Below are 16,093 nucleotides of genomic sequence, written 5' to 3' on the forward strand. Positions count from 1 at the left end.
TTGAGGGATATTTCACCTGAGCAGAGATGAACATTCCAAAACGCTTGTACATCATGAGCGAATCCCTCGATGAAGTGTTTCCAGTGCACAGACGGAAGATTGCTAGTCAGGAAATCATGAGTTAATAGGCCATGATGTTCCTCCCATTTTACATTCATGGTTTGAAAATCAGAACTGGAGGTCATCCAGGTGAATCTTGCCCTGATCAATTTGATCTAATTGCAAAGAAATAGAACATTTTCCATGTTTTGCATCCAATTTGCGCACAGTGTACTCTTTAGTCTGATCTATCATGTTAAATGCAGTGTAATCCTTCACCATAACTACCTCAGCAATTGGCCTTAACCCAATCGCACAAAAAGAATTGTTATTCAGCCAACATGACAAATCATTTCAAAAAGCCATTCTTTGACCTTTATGAGTAAGAGGGAATTAGGCTGCAAAAAAATGCAGATAATTTGTGCTGCCGACTCACATCCTCTTTGGTTGAGCTACACAAATTGACTTCACTTGGAATTCTTGTAACCGTCATTGTCCTGCATTCTAAAGCATTTCGGAGAGAACAGGATTGTGCAGGGGATAGTGGATCAATAACTTACTTTGCACTCAATGAAAAACAATACAAGAAACAGGACCTGGTGTGGGCCACTCAGCCCTTAGAGCTTGCATTGCCATGCAACAAGTTCATGACTGATCTGCCACCTCGACACGGTGTCATAGTGGTTGGCACTGCTGCTTCACAGTGCCAGGGACCAGGGTTCGATTCCCGGCTTGGGTCACTGTCTGTGTGGAGTTTGCATGTTCTCCCCAGGTCTGTATGGGTTTCCTCCGGGTGCTCGGGTTTCCTCCCACACTCTGAAAGACCTGCTGGTTAAGTGCATTGGCCATGCTAAATTCTCCCTTAGTGTACCCGAACATGCGCCAGAGTGTGGTGACTAGGGGATTGCCACAGTAGCTTCATTGCAGTGTTAATGTAAGCCTACTTGTGACACTAATAAATACACTTAAACTTAAACTCCACATTCCCACACTATCTCCATATCCCTTTGTAAAGTTTACAGTTTAAAGAGTATTTATTAGTGTCATAAGTAGGCTTACATTAACGTTGCAATGAAGTTAGCGTGAAAATCCCCCAGTCGCCACACTCCAGCACCTCTTCGGGTACACTGAGGGAGAATTTAGCATGGCCAATGCACCTAACCAGCACGTCTTTCAGACTGTGGGAGGAAATCGGAGCACCCGGAGAAAACCCACGCAGACACGGGGGAGAATGTGCAGACTCCACACAGACAGTGACCCAAGCCAGGAATTGAACCCGGGTCCCTGGCACTGTGAGGCAGCAGTGCTAACCACTGTGCCACCGTGTCGCCCACCCAAAACACCAAGCAGGCTGTGTCTTGTACGTGCTCAGCAATTAAGCATCTATATCTCTCTGGGATAGAGAACTTCATGGATTAACAATTCTTTGAGTAAAGAATCTTTTCCTTGCCTTGGCCCTAACTGGCCAGCCCCTAATTCTGTGACTGTCACACTCTCCCCCTTCCACAGTGGGAGACTTGTCAGCCAGGGGAAATATCCTCCCAGGATCTATTCTGTCAAGCCTATACATTTCAGTGTGGTCATCTCTTATCCTTCAAGCATTGGTCTAATCTAATCAAACTCTCAAGCAAGAGTCAACCACATTGCTGTGGCTCTGGAGTCACATGTAGGCCAGACCAGGTAAGGACGGCAGATTTCCTTCTCTAAAGGACATTAGTGAATCAGATGGGTTTATTCGACAATCGACAATGGTTTCACGGTCATCAGCAGATTCTTATTTCCAGAGATTATTTATTGAAGTTAAATTCCACCATCTGCCATAGCAGGATTTGAACCCGGGTTTCCAGAACATTTGTTGAGTTTCTGGATTAATAGTCCAGCGATAATACCACTAGGCCCCCCATCACCTCAGGTCCTAACAACCTTGAACCCTCGGTTACAATTAATGTTGAATGTCTGTGCCTCTTTTGATTTATGCCCAAGTAAATTGCGGAGATTATTTGGCCTCGGTTTTTATCTGTCTCAGTTCTGGGCAGAGTATGGAGTGTCCATACTGTGACTGCATCACCAATTGTGTGGGACAGGCTGGATAGAGGACAGGGTTGTAATGATTTCAGAGAAGCCCATGGGGTGGGCCTCTTGGAATATGAGCTCCCTGATTGAGGTCATAATTGCCTGCCCAATCAGGGAGCCTCACCTGTGTATAAAAATGGGAGTGTCAGGTCTACTGACACTCTGGATTCTGACTTTGTATCTGAAGCACTCTTAGGAGTAGAATAGAGTTTATAAATAAAGGAGTTATGGCGAAGGGACACCAGCCTCTGAGGAGTTATTTCAAGGGTCTTTCCTTTTCTGTGATTGTATCTATTTTCATAACCCAACACTTCAGAAACTGGCCCCGGTGAGATGTGAGGAGGAAGGAAATTACCTCAGCATGATGGCACAGTGGTTAGCACTGCTGCCTCACAGCACCAGGGACCCGGGTTCGATTCCCGGCTTGGGTCACTGTCTGTATGGAGTTTGCACGTTCTCCCCATGTCTGAGTGGGTTTCCTCCGAGTGCTCTAGTTTCCTCCACGGTTAGGTTGGTTGGCCATGCTAAATTGACCCTAGTGTCAGGGGGATTAGCAGGAGAAATATGTGGGGGTTACGGGAATAGGGCCTGAGTGAGGTTGTGGTTGATACAGACTCGATGGGCCAAATGGCCTCCTTCTGCACAATTGAGATTCTATGATTTCTGCTATTACACCCGGGGTACATTATTGACACTGCAAATCTGTTGAAAGCTGCACTGGATCATGCAGTGGCCTTATTGTGCTTAAAGAGAACCTTCACTGCTAATAACACTTGAAGAATGAGATCATTTCAGATTCTGCTGAAAATAGGAGGCAAAAAGCGTGTGAAATATGGTAGATAAATTGTCAGGCAGATTACATCTCTGCTTTGATATGTTCCTTTCCAGTAACAAGCTGGCTTGAAAGTGTAACTACCACATTATTGACTGAGAGCTAGGACATCTGCTGTGGCAGATTAAATGGAATCCTGTCAAGCTACGACTGCTGAAGCAGATGGAATTTTTCTTCCCAGTTTTGTAACACGGATCAGCAAGATACACAGGAAAAAACAAAACCAGGTGTGAATGTCTCTCACCTAGCTACTCCCGGGTAATTGTATAGCGCCCCACTGCACTTCAACCCAACCAATTGTCTTTCTGCCTTCGGCTGTTACAGGCGTTATTGGTTGGGCCTCTGGCAGGATTAACACATGGTATTTAGTTCAAATGGCAATATAATGGAGGACCGACAAGTCCAGCCAATGGCCTCCCATCTCACAGTGCAACCATATTGGAAAAAACCATTGCTTTTTTTTACAAAGGTCCCAGAAAATCCCTAGATGTCCCTTTTACTGATTTGTAAAGCTTAACGCATGTTATTGCATAACATGATCAAGAATCCTTATTCTGGAAAGACTGGAGGTAATATATGATGTAATATAGGGAGGCGGTATCGTGTTGGCATTATTGCTGGACTACTAATCCAGAGACCCAGAGTAATGCTGTGTGGAGTTTGCATGTTTCCCCCCGTGTCTGCGTGGGTTTCCTCTGGGTCCCCCCCGGTTCCCTCCCACAGTCCAAAGATGTGTAGGTTAGGTGGATTGGCCATGCTGAATTGCCCCTTCGTGTCCAAGGATGTGCAGATTAGGTGGATTGGCCATGCTAAATTGCCCCTTAGTGTTCAAAGATGTGTAGGTTAGGTGGATTGGCCATGCTAAATTGCCCCTTAGTGTTCAAAGATGTGTAGGTTAGGTGGATTGGCCATGCTAAATTGCCCCTTTTTGTCCCCCAATGATGTGCAGGTTAGGTGGATTGGCCATGGTAAATTGCCCCTTTTTGTCCAAAGATGTATGGGTTAGGTGGATTGGCCATGGTAAATGTGTGGAGTTACAGGGATAGGGTGGGACAGAGGGCCTGGGTAAGATACTGTGTCAGGGAGTCGATGCAGACACGATGGGCCAAATGGCCTCTAGCTAGATTGAGAATATTGCTGCTGGACAGATTCATAGGGAGCTCACTGATTTCAAAAACATGCACGGGAAATCTCCGTCCTGGTCTGCGGCTGGGATTCTGAACTGAACTGTACTGTACTGCTGAAAGAGAATGGAGTTTTGGCTGGAACTGAAAATTGTCCATTCTCGCTTGTAGCAGGGCGAGCATGGATGCGATCGGGGAACTCCTCCCATACTTTCAAAAAGAAATCCAGTTATCCACTTCCCATGGAGACTGGCAGCATGGGATGAGCTCAATAAGTTGGCTGCTTGTCCTTAAGGCAGAACATTGCCCAATAATATTGGATACTAAACTGTTGATGTCAGTGGGAAAAGAGACCATCATTTGGCATACCCCACCTATAAAGGGCTAATAAACAGTTTGACACATGTAAGTCTGTAATCAAAGCTGTATTCCTGGATGTACTCAACAGGTCTGGCAGCGTAGATCTTCATCAGAACTGAGGAAAGATAGATAGCTTTAGAGCAGGTAAAAGGGGAAAGGGGGGCAATGAAAGGAGGGCCTGTGACATGTGGGAGGACAGGAGGAATTAGAATCACGGAATCCCTACATTACAGAAGGAGGCCATTCAGCCCATCGAGTCTGTACTGACCACAATCCCACCCAGGCCCTATTCCCATAACCCCACACATTTGCCCTGCTAATCCCCCTGACGCTAGGGTCAATTTTTAGCATGGCCAATCAACCTAACCCGTACTGTGGGAGGAAATCGGAGCACCCGGAGGAAACCCACGCAGACACGGGGGAAAAAGTGCAGACTCCACACAGATAGTGACCTGAGGCCGGAATTGAACCCAGGTCCCTGGTGCTGCGAGGCTGCAGTACTAACCACTACGCCACTGTGCCGCCCTTTATCAATTAAATGAGAAAAGGTTTTGTGGTACATGTTCCAAAGGGAGGGATAAGGCTAAAGAAATAAAAGATGTGTCAGAATAAGGGGTGGGATTTTCTGGCCCATCCTGCCAGTGGAATCTTCTAGTCCCACCAATGGTGATCCCCCGCCCCCCACCCTGGGCGAACCACCCAAAACACCGTAGAGATTGGCAGGACTCGAGGATCCTACCGGCGGCCAATGGGGAGCCGTCTCCACTGCCAGAAAGTACATCATGGGGGGGAGGCAGGGCCAGAAAATCCCACCCAAGGAGTGATTGGCTGGATAACGGCAATCGGAATACAAAGAGAAGGAATACGGAAATAGGCCAGAAAAAACAGCAAATAGAAATAAAACAAAATGGAAGCGAAATTTATGATCTAAGATTGTTGGACTCAATGTTGAGTAAGTTTCTGTTAGTTTGTGTGTGTTAAAGCTGTTCCAATTTCATTACAAGTATATAATAATTATAACAGTTATAAGACTTTTTGGGCGAGGTTCTTCGGCCTCCCAGCCACGTGTTTTCCGCCAACAGAAGGTGGCGCGTTGTTTGCTAGCGGTGGGAGTCTCTGGTCCCGCCGCTGTCAATGGGAATTCCCATTGACGTCACCCCATGCTGGCGGGAAACCCGCGGGAGGGGGTTAGGATTTGGGTTAGGGAACGGAGAATCCTGCTGGCGCGAATGGCAGGAGAATTCCAGCCATCATATTCACTTCCACCATTGAAATTATTCCCAAGGTGGCACTTGATTATAAACCACAGGTTATGTGAACCTCTGAGTGCTCCGGTTTCCTCCTCGAGTCCAAAGATGTGCGGGTTAGGTGGATTGGCCATTCTAAATTACTCCTTAGTGTCAGGGGGACAACCAAGGTAAATACATGGGGTTAAGGGGATAGGGCCTGGATGGGATTGTGGTCGGTGCACATTCGATGGGCCGAATGGCTTCCTTCTGCACTGTAGGATTCTATGATTCAATGAAAACTTGACTCCACAAGGGCGGCATGGTAGCGCAGTGGTTAGCACTGCTGCTTCACAGCTCCAGGGTCCCGGGTTCGATTCCTGCCTTGGGTCACTGTCTGTGTGGAGTTTGCACATTCTCCTCGTGTCTGCGTGGGTTTCCTCCGGGTGCTCCGGTTTCCTCCCACAGTCCAAAGATGTGCGGGTTAGGTTGATTGGCCAGGTTAAAAAAAAAATTGCCCCTTAGAGTCCTGGGATGCGTAGGTTAGAGGGATTAGCAGGTAAAATATGTGGGGGTAGGGCCTGGGTGGGATTGTGGTCGGTGCAGACTCGATGGGCCGAATGGCCTCCTTCTGCACTGTAGGGTTTCTATGATTTCACAGCTTGGCACATGGTGGAAAATAGCCACAGGTGAAACTTCAGTCTGGTGCATTATTCAAAAACGACACTGGTGCCTTTTAGAGGATTCAGCGCAGGAGAAACAATGTTCCCATACCTTGGGACTCCGTTTGGAACTTAGTGAAGAATGAAATTTCAGTGGCGACCAGACTCGGGCAGGAGGCCTTTTCTGGTTCTTTAATGTGAGTTCTTCCCTTTTCGAGCTATATTTTCTTTTGGTGTATTTTTTAAAAATTTTCAGTCAGACGCACAATCACGGGGCCTGGTATTAAGGCTTAATGGGTTCGTGTGAGATTCCTATCTAACAGAAATATCAATCGATCTAAAATAAACAGGGCAAATGCTGCCAAGGAAATGGTCGGCGCATTTTAAAAATAAATCCAATCATTGTTTGAAAGTCAAGCTCTGCAAAGGGTAATTTGAAGGTTTGTGCTACTAAAATGTGCTTGACATTATACTGTGGCAGTGCTAAAGGTTAGAGGATTAGCTGGAAATCAGATAAAATGTAAGTTTCTGTTGTGTTAGCTGAACAAAATGGGTGAAATCATTGACTGGATGGATGTTGGCACCAGGGAGGGAAATATTTCAGAAACTAAGGTACTGGTGTTTCTTATTTTAACAGCTACTACAACAACTTGTATCGTCTTTCATTTAGGAAAATGTGCCAAGGTCTCTCGCAGGAATGCTACCTGACCCAATTTGCCACAAATTCAGATAGGAGAATATTAAGTCCGGTGACCAAAGGCCTGGTCTAAGAGGTAGGTTTTGAGGAGCTTCTTAAAGCAGGAGGAAGAGGTGGAGAAGTTTATCGAGGGAATTCCAGAGCGCAGGGCCCAGCTGATGACACAGTCGCCAAGGATGAGGCGATGACAGTCAGACGTACGCAAGAGGCCGGAATTAGAGGAACGCAGAAGGCCGAGATGGTTGTAGGGCTGCAGCAGGTTATAGAGATTGGGGAGCAAAGAGAGCAAGCCCAGGAAGGGATAAAGGGCAGCACGCTTTAAGAAGGATGTGAAGGCATTAGACAGGGTGCAAAAATGCTGTACAAGAATTAATCCAGGGTTGAGGGTCTTGATCAGTTACATGGATAGATTAGAGAATCCAGGGTTGTTCATCTTCGAGAAGGTTGAGAGGAGATTTGACAGAGGTATTGAAAATCATGAGGGGTCGAGACGGCGATCCAGGAGAAACTCTTCGCATTGATGGAAAGGAGAACCTGAGGCCACTGATTTTAGATGATTGGCAAAAGAACTGGCATGGTGGAACAGTGGTTAACACTGCTGCCTCACAGTGCCAGAGACCCAGGTTCAATTCCAGCCATGGGTGACTGTCTGTGTGAAGTTTGCACATTCTCCCCATGTCTGCGTGTGTTTCCTCTGGATGCTCCGGTTTCCTCCAGCAGTCCATAGATGTGCAGGTTAGGTGGATGGGCCATGTTAAATTTGTCATGTTACAGGCGAGGCGATGGCCTCGTGGTATTATTGCTAGACGATTAATTCAGAGACTCAGCTACTGTTCTGGGGACCCGGGTTTGAATCCTGTCACGGCAGATGGTGGAACTTGAATTCAATAAAAAATATCTGGAATTAAGAATCTACTGATGACCATGAAACCATTGTCGATTGTTAGAAAAAGCCATCGGGTTCTTTAGAGGAGGAAATCTGTCCTTACCTGGTCTGGCCTACATATGGCTCCAGAACCACAGCAATGTAGTTGACTCCCAACTGCTTTTAGGCAACAAGGGATGGGCAATAAATATCAGCTGGTGACGCCCATGCCCCATGAATGAATTTTTTAAAATTGCCCCTTAGTACCCCAAGATGTGTAGGTTATGGAACTTAGTGGGGTAAATACATGGGGTTACGGGTATAGGGCCTGGGCAAGGTGCTCTGTCGAAGAGTTGGGGCAGACACAATGGGTTGAATGGCCTCTTTCTGCACCGTATAGGTTCATAGAAATCATAGAAACCCTACAGTACAGAAAGAGGCCATTCGGCCCATCGAGTCTGCACTGACCCCAATCCCACCCAGGCCCTAGCCCCATATCCCTACATATTTACCCACTAATCCCTCCAACCTACGCATCTCAGGACACTAAGGGCAATTTTTTTTAGCATGGCCAATCAACCTAACCCGCACATCTTTGGACTGTGAGAGGAAACCGGAGCACCCGGAGGAAACCCACGCAGACACGAGGAGAATGTGCAAACTCCACACAGACAATAACCCAAGCCGGGAATCGAACCCAGGTCCCTGGAGCTGTGAAGCAGCAGTGCTAACCACTGTGCTACCGTGCCGCCCCACGTTCTAAGATTCTAAGACCATGAGGAAAAGCTTTGTTAGGAAGTGGTTGGGATGGATGTACAGATTTTAATTAGTAAAAGAATCCAACGTTATGGGGATGAAGCAGGGAAGTGGAGCTGAGGATTATCATAACAGATCAGTCATAATCCCATTGAATGATGGAGCAGACTCAATGGACCGAGTGGCCTACTTCTGTTCCTATGTCTTCTGGTCTGATAGGATCTGGAACGCACTGCTTGGGAATGTGGTGGAGGCAGATTCCATTGTGGCTTTCAAAGGGGAATTGCACAAGCACCTGAAAAAAACAAATTATTGCAAAGCTATGGAGAAAAAGCTGGGAATGTGCAATGTCTTAACTATATTAGGGGTTGTGGGTTTCAACAAAAAGAAAATTGTGTGATTTGCACATGTAGATTGAAAATAACAGCAACAGCTTTATTCAAGGACCTCTTATCTGTACAGAGTACAAACTGAAGGCCTCTGCAACACCCTAATGACATCGTCATCAAATCATGTGATTATCTCTAAGATCAATCTGCAACCACTTAAACATATAACAGAACGGGACCCCAACATATGTGATTCTTGTAGAGATTCAGTACAGACACAGTGGGATGAATTTCCTCCTTCTGTGCCGTAACCATTTGATGGTTCTATGATTTGGGAACAGGAAAACAGGGTGTTTTAAAATCAAGACGCTGCCACACTGGGAACAGATGTAGGTTAGTGAGCACAGGAGTAATGGATGCTGAATAAACATGTCCTTGAATGTATGAAGTTAAATTCCAGACTTTCAAAAATGCTGATCCTGGTATTGATTTAGTAATGTAGAGCAGAATTTCTAACAGAGCCACCAGTCTCCTCCAAAACATTTATCCCTTAATGAAAATCATTTCAAAAAACAGATTATTATCGAGAATTATGAGGATTACTTAGAGCTTGCCACATTAAAACAGACCATTTGGCCCATCTGATCTCTACTGTTTATGTGTTACCCTCATCCTCCTCCCACTTTATTTCAGCTAACCCTATCAGCATAAACACAATGGCTCATTTGTCTCCCGTACTTCAGTATCGCATCACTTTGGCATCATAATAACGCCAGTTGAATTGAATTGATTTGATTTATTATTGTCACTTGTATTAACATACAGTGAAAAGTATTGTTTCTTGTGTGCTATACAGGCAAAGCATTCTGTTCATAGAGAAGGAAAGGAGAAAGTGCAGAATGTAGTGTTACAGTCATAGCTAGGGTGTAAAGAAAGATCAAATTGATATGAGGTAGGTCATTTCAAAAGTCTGATGGCAGCAGGGAAGAAGCTGTTCTTTGAGTCAGTTGGTACGTAATCTCGGACTTTTGTATCTTTTTCCCTGACAGAAGAAGGTGGAAGAGAGAATGTCCGGGGTGTGTGATTTATTTGATTTTTTTTTACCCATGTATTGGGCATCAGTGAAAAGTATTGTTTCTTGTGCACTATAGAGACAAAGCATATTGTTCATGGGGTATATAAGGGAGAAGGAAAGGGTGCAGAATCTAGTGTTAGAGTCATAGCTAGGGTGTAGAGAAAGATCAACTTAATATATGGTCGGTTCATTCAAAAGTCTGAATAAGCTGTTCTCGAGTTGGTCAGTACGTGACCCAGACTTTTGTATCTTTTTCCCGACAAAAGAAGGTGGAAGAGAGAATGTCCAGGGTTCATGGGGGTCCTTGATTATGCTGGCTGCTTTTCCGAAGCAGTGAGAAGTGTAGACAGAGTCAATGGATGGGAGGCGGGTTTGCATGATGGATTGGGCTTTTTTCATGACTCTTTGTAGTTTCTTGCGGTCTTGGGCAGAGCAGGAGCCATACCAAGCTGTGATACAACCACAAAGAATGCTTTCTACGGTCCATCTGTAAAAGTTGCTGAGAGTCATAGCTGACATGCCAAATTTCCTTCGTCTCCTTAGTTGAGCCCACAACAACGAATGAAAACTGTCCAAATTTCTATTCCAGCCATTAATCTACGAGCAAACCTTTACACGGAGCCTTGTTGAACATTTTAAAGGGCAGAATTACAAAGAGTCACCCTAAAAGAAATTAAACTATCACCTTTATGTTCCCTGCCAACATTAACATTAACATGTATCAGTGCCATAAATGCCATTAAATGGTTGAAGAAAGCAGTCCTCAGGGTAGGTTACTGTTAATTCATATTGGACATAGTCAGTTTGATGGAAGGGATGCAGAAACCACAGCTAATAAATGAGTGTGTGTGTTGGAAGAGGTTAGATCCAACAAATGCTCCGCATCGCTTTCTTTTGAGTGATCAGCATGTGAGTGTTAAACATGTGCAGGACTAATGTGCATTTGCACCCTCTGAGATGAATGCTCGGTCATATGTCTGCCACACACATCTGAGTACATCTGAAACGGCTGCTGTGCAAAGTACAGTTGTTCGAATTCATTAATGTTGACATGATAGGTTTACCGAGAAATTTTACGCACTTGTCAGCGCTCTCACCCTTTTAATGGCGAGCCACGCAAATTAAATTAGCCTCTTTAAAGAGATTACAACAAATAGTACGTAGAATTGAATTATACTGTGCCTGCAGCATCTTGCCATTTACCCCATAGCAGCAGGCTTAAAGACCAGTTTCAGATGTTCATCTATTTTTAATTAATTCTTGCAATGTGGACATTGCTGCCAAGGTTGTAGTTTTTGTCCCTCCCAAGTTGTCTTTGAGCAGGTGGTGGGCTTTCTTCTTGAACTACTGGAGCCCTTATGGTGGAGGTACTCCCATGTGCTATTGGATTGGTGGCTTGGTCCAGTAACAAAGAAAGAACACTGATATTTTGATTTGATTTGATTTGTTGTTGTCACATATGTGATGTGATACAAGTCCAATTCAAGATGGTGTGAGACTTGGAGGGAAACCTGGAGGTGGTGGTGTTCCTATCTGCTTGCTCTCCATGTCCTTCTAGGTGGTGGCGGTCACTGGCTTGGGAGACGATGTTGAAGGAGTCTTAAGTTTGCATCTATTTATTAGTGTCACAAGTAGGCTTACATTAATGCTGCAATGAAGTTACTGTGAAAATCTCCTAGTCACCACACTCCGGTGCCTGTTCGGGTACATTGAGGAAGAATTTAGCATGGCCAATGCACCTAACTAGCATTCGGACTGTGGGAGGAAACCGGAGCACCCAGAGGAAACTTACGCAGACATGGGGAGAACGTGCAAACTCTGCAAACCCAAGCCGAGGATCGAACCCGGGTCCCTGGTGCTGTGAGGCAGCAGTGCTAACCATTGTGCCACCGTGCCGCCCATTGTCTTGGCAAGTTATTGCTGTACATTATGTAGATTGTACACACTGCTGCTACTGTGCACTGATAGTGAAGAGAATGGACACTTACGATGCTGGGTGGGCTGCCAATTAAGCAGTTTGCTTTGTCATGGATGGTGTTGAGCTCCTTGTGTGTTGAGTGTGGCTACACATGAAACCGCCCAGACAAGTGAAGAGTATTGTACTTGTTGGAGAGGCTTTGGAGACCCAGAAGGTAAGTCTGTCATCACAGGATATGCAGATCTGAGCTGCTCCAGCAGCCCAGTATTTACGTAGCTGGTGGAGTTGAGTTTCTGGTGCATTCCATGTTCCGGGAGTTCTGATGTGCCCCGCCTCTTCGGAATGTAGAACATCACAGACAACGGTGTGTGTGACAGACTAGCAAGGGACATTTTTCTGAATTTTTTCATGTGGGCATTACTGGCAAGGCCAGCATTATTTATTAGTGTCACAAGTCGGCTTACATTAACACTGCAATGAAGTTACTGTGAAAATCCCCTCGTCGCCACACTCCGGCAGTCCAGACAATCCAAAGATGTGCGGGTTAGGTTGATTGGCCATGCTAAATTGACTCTAGTGTCAGGGGGATTAGCAGGGTAAATAAGTGGGGTTACGGGAATAGGGCCTGGGTGGGATTGTGGTCAGTGCAGACTCGATGGGCCGAATGGCCTCCTTCTGCACTGTAGAATTCAATGATTTGTTACCCATCTGAATTGTCCTTAAACTGAGTGGTTTGCTAGGCCGCCTCAGAGGGCAGTTGAGGGTCAACCACATTGCTGTGGCTCTGGAGTTACATGTAGGTCAGACCAGGTAAGGACGGCAGATTTCCTTCCCTAAAGGGACATTAGTGAACCAGATCAGATTTCATGATGATCGATGATTGTTTCGTGGTCATCATTACTGAGACTAGCTTTATATTCCAGATTTATTAATTGAATTTAAATTCCACCAGAGTTGATTTGATTTTGATTCGATTTGATTTGACTTATTATTGTCACATGTATTAGGAGACAGCGAAAAGTATTGTTTCTTGAATGCTATGGCCACTTTAAATCTTCACCTGGTAGTGCAAATGGCTGCCACGTGGCACAATGGTTAGCACTGCTGCCTCACATCCACCAGGGACCCAGATTCAATTCCACACTCAGGTGACTGTCTGGACCCTATTTTACCATTTTAGTTCTAAATGCTGGGCAGACTTGAAACTGGGAATGTTTCGGATCTGATTTTTAAACCCGTTCTCAGGCACCCCCATACACACTCTGCCTGAAAGAATATCAGGAATCCAGAATCATGCTGCAGAAGCCTGTGGGTGGGGCTTAATCTTGCAGCTCCGATCGGCACCTCCAACTGCGCACGCGCAAACAAAAAAATGATAGAATGCTGCTCTCCTCCACTCGCTCTCGGGCTGGACAATACCTCCCCCTGGCCCCCACAGACATTGCCCCACCCCCACAACATTACTGACCCCTTTATCCCCCCACCCCCCTCCACCACCCAGACTGATCATGGACCCCTCCCCTCCCTTCCCACCACTGATCTCAGGCAGAGTGGCAGCAGACCCCACCTTCACCCTCACTGATCTCATGCAGAGTGGCAGCAGACTCCTCCCCCCCCACTGATCTCAAGCAGAGAGCCGTCGGACCCACCTTCGCCCCCGCGCCGCTCCCCCACCCCACCCCCCCCCACCCCCCCCACCCCCGCCCCACACCAATCTCAAGCAGAAAGCTGTCAGATGCTCGGCACTTACCACCTCACTAACCCTCACTAATTGGAGCGCCCGAATTGGACTTCTATGGAGCATGTCTGTATCGTGCCAATTCTAGATGGGCGAACACGGTGGTAAAAGGGGAAGTGCCGGTAAGGTTGGGCGCGCAGCCCATTAAATTTAAAACCATGCAAATGCACTTAAATGGGCGCCGCGCCGTTTCGGGCACGGTCCTGATCACAGCCTTGGTAAAGGGGCTACCAGTGCGGAGGCGGGCGCTGATCGCACTACTCACCTCACGCCCGACTTTACCAAATTTTTGTGCCCGAAAACGGGCGCAACCTGATGATAAAAATCGGGCCCTCTGTGTGGAGTTTGTATATTCTCCCCATTTCTTTGTGGGTTTATTCTGGGTGCTCCGGTTTCCTCCCACACTCCAAAGGTGTGCGGCTTAGGTGGATTGGCCAAGGTAAATTTCCCCTTAGTGTCAGGGAGATTAGCAGGGTAAATACATGGGATTACGGGGCTAGGGCCTGGGTGGGGGTTGTTGTCAGTGCAGGCTCAATGGGCCTCCTTCTGCACTTAGGATTCTAAGATTTGTATGTTAAACGGGTGATGGGCTCCCTGACCCCATGGGAGTCGATGCAGCAGAGATCCTGATTGAGTGCTTGTCACCATGCGTGTTATCCAGAGGGAACGAGTTACCTTTTCTTCTGAATTCCAGGAAGTCCGTTTTCTCATTGATTCCCAGAACTCACTTGGGTTTTATCTAATAGTGACGTGCCTCATAATGTTAACAGCACAATTGCTCCAGCGAGGGAGGCATGCTGAACAATAGGAGTAAATTGTGCTAACTCTCAATCACAAAGGACAGAAAAAAATTACTTTGAACCTTTTTTTTTTGAGATTGATCAGGCTGAAAAGAGAGAATGTGAATGTAGCAATGTGGGTCATTGAGTGAAAGTGAAAGATAATGTGACTGGTGAGAGGAGTGGATTTGCAATCAGCAAAACTGGGACGCTACTGTGTCTTATTCCTGAGGATATCAGACTGTTCATGGAACAGCAGAACACACTTTGTAAATTTTTAAGTGGATCGCTACCTCTAGACTGAGCTCTGAAAAATCATCTGCTTGGTAGAACATATTCCCAATTTAATTTTCTTCCCGAGGTCTGAGAACTCTAATTGGGTTTGATGTACTTTATGATTAAAGCACAAGGTTGACATTGAATGTTGCCATGACTGGAAAAGTGTAGCTGGGAGGAGTGGTTGGACAGGTTGGAGTTATTTTCCTTGGAACAAAGAAGGCTGAAGGGTGGCTTGATCGAGGGGTACAAAATCATGAGGGGAAGAGATAGAGTGGACAGCATAAAATTGCTTCCCTTGATGGAGAATTCTAGAACCAGGGGACAGGGCGACACGGTGGCACAGTGGCTCACACTGCTGCCTCTCAGCGTCAGGGACCCGGGTTCGATTCCCTGCTTGGGTCACTGTCTGTGTGGAGTCTGTGTGTTCTCTCCTTGTTTGCGTGGGTTTCGGGTGCTCCGGTTTCCTCTCGCAGTCCGTGCTGGTTAGGGTGCATTGGCCATGCTAAATTCTCCTTCAGTGTACCTGAACAGGCGCCAGAGTGTGGCAACTAGGGGATTTTCACAGTAACTTCATTGCAGTGTCAATGTAAGCCTACTTGTGACACTAATAAATAAACTTTTAAAAATAGATTCAAGATAAGTAGCAGTAGGTGTAGAGGGGATATCATAGAAATCATAGAATCTCTACAGTGTAGAAGGAGGCCATTCGGCCCATTGAGTCTGCACCGACCACAAACCCACCCAGGCCCTACCCCCACATATTTACCCGCTAATCCCTTTAACCTACGCATCTCAGGACTCTAAGGGGCAATTTTTAACCTGGCCAATCAACCTAACCCGCACATCTTTGGGATATGAGGAAGAATATTTTTACACGGTGGGTGTTTGGAATTCGCTGCCCGAATTGGTGGTGGAGGCAGAGACTCTAAACTCTTTTAAGAAGTGCCTGGATCTGCACCTTAAGTGCTGTGAGCTACAGTAGCTATGGGCCGGGTGCAGGAAGGTGGAATTAGAAAGGGTACCTGGGTGTCCTCGAGCTGGCATGGACAAGGTAGGCCAAATGGCCTCCTTCTGTGTTGTAACGTTTCAATGGTTTTATGGATTGTTGAGGCCCTTTCTTTGTGATCTGCCCTTCATAGAGGGCATTTGCTCACAGTTTTATCTTTCTTTCATGTTTCTTTCATACGTTTTTTTTTGTTTGGCTGCCGTGTCACTGATAGGAAGAATCACAGAGTGACTCCAAATGAAATCTTAAGAACAATCAATCAGAAGCACCCAAACTAATAAATCCCATCACCAGCATATCATGAAAGATTGAGAAACAAAGTTAACCTACCTTGA

Source organism: Mustelus asterias, chromosome 7 (genome assembly GCF_964213995.1).
Source record: "Mustelus asterias chromosome 7, sMusAst1.hap1.1, whole genome shotgun sequence".
In the NCBI taxonomy this organism is placed as follows: Eukaryota; Metazoa; Chordata; class Chondrichthyes; order Carcharhiniformes; family Triakidae; genus Mustelus; species Mustelus asterias.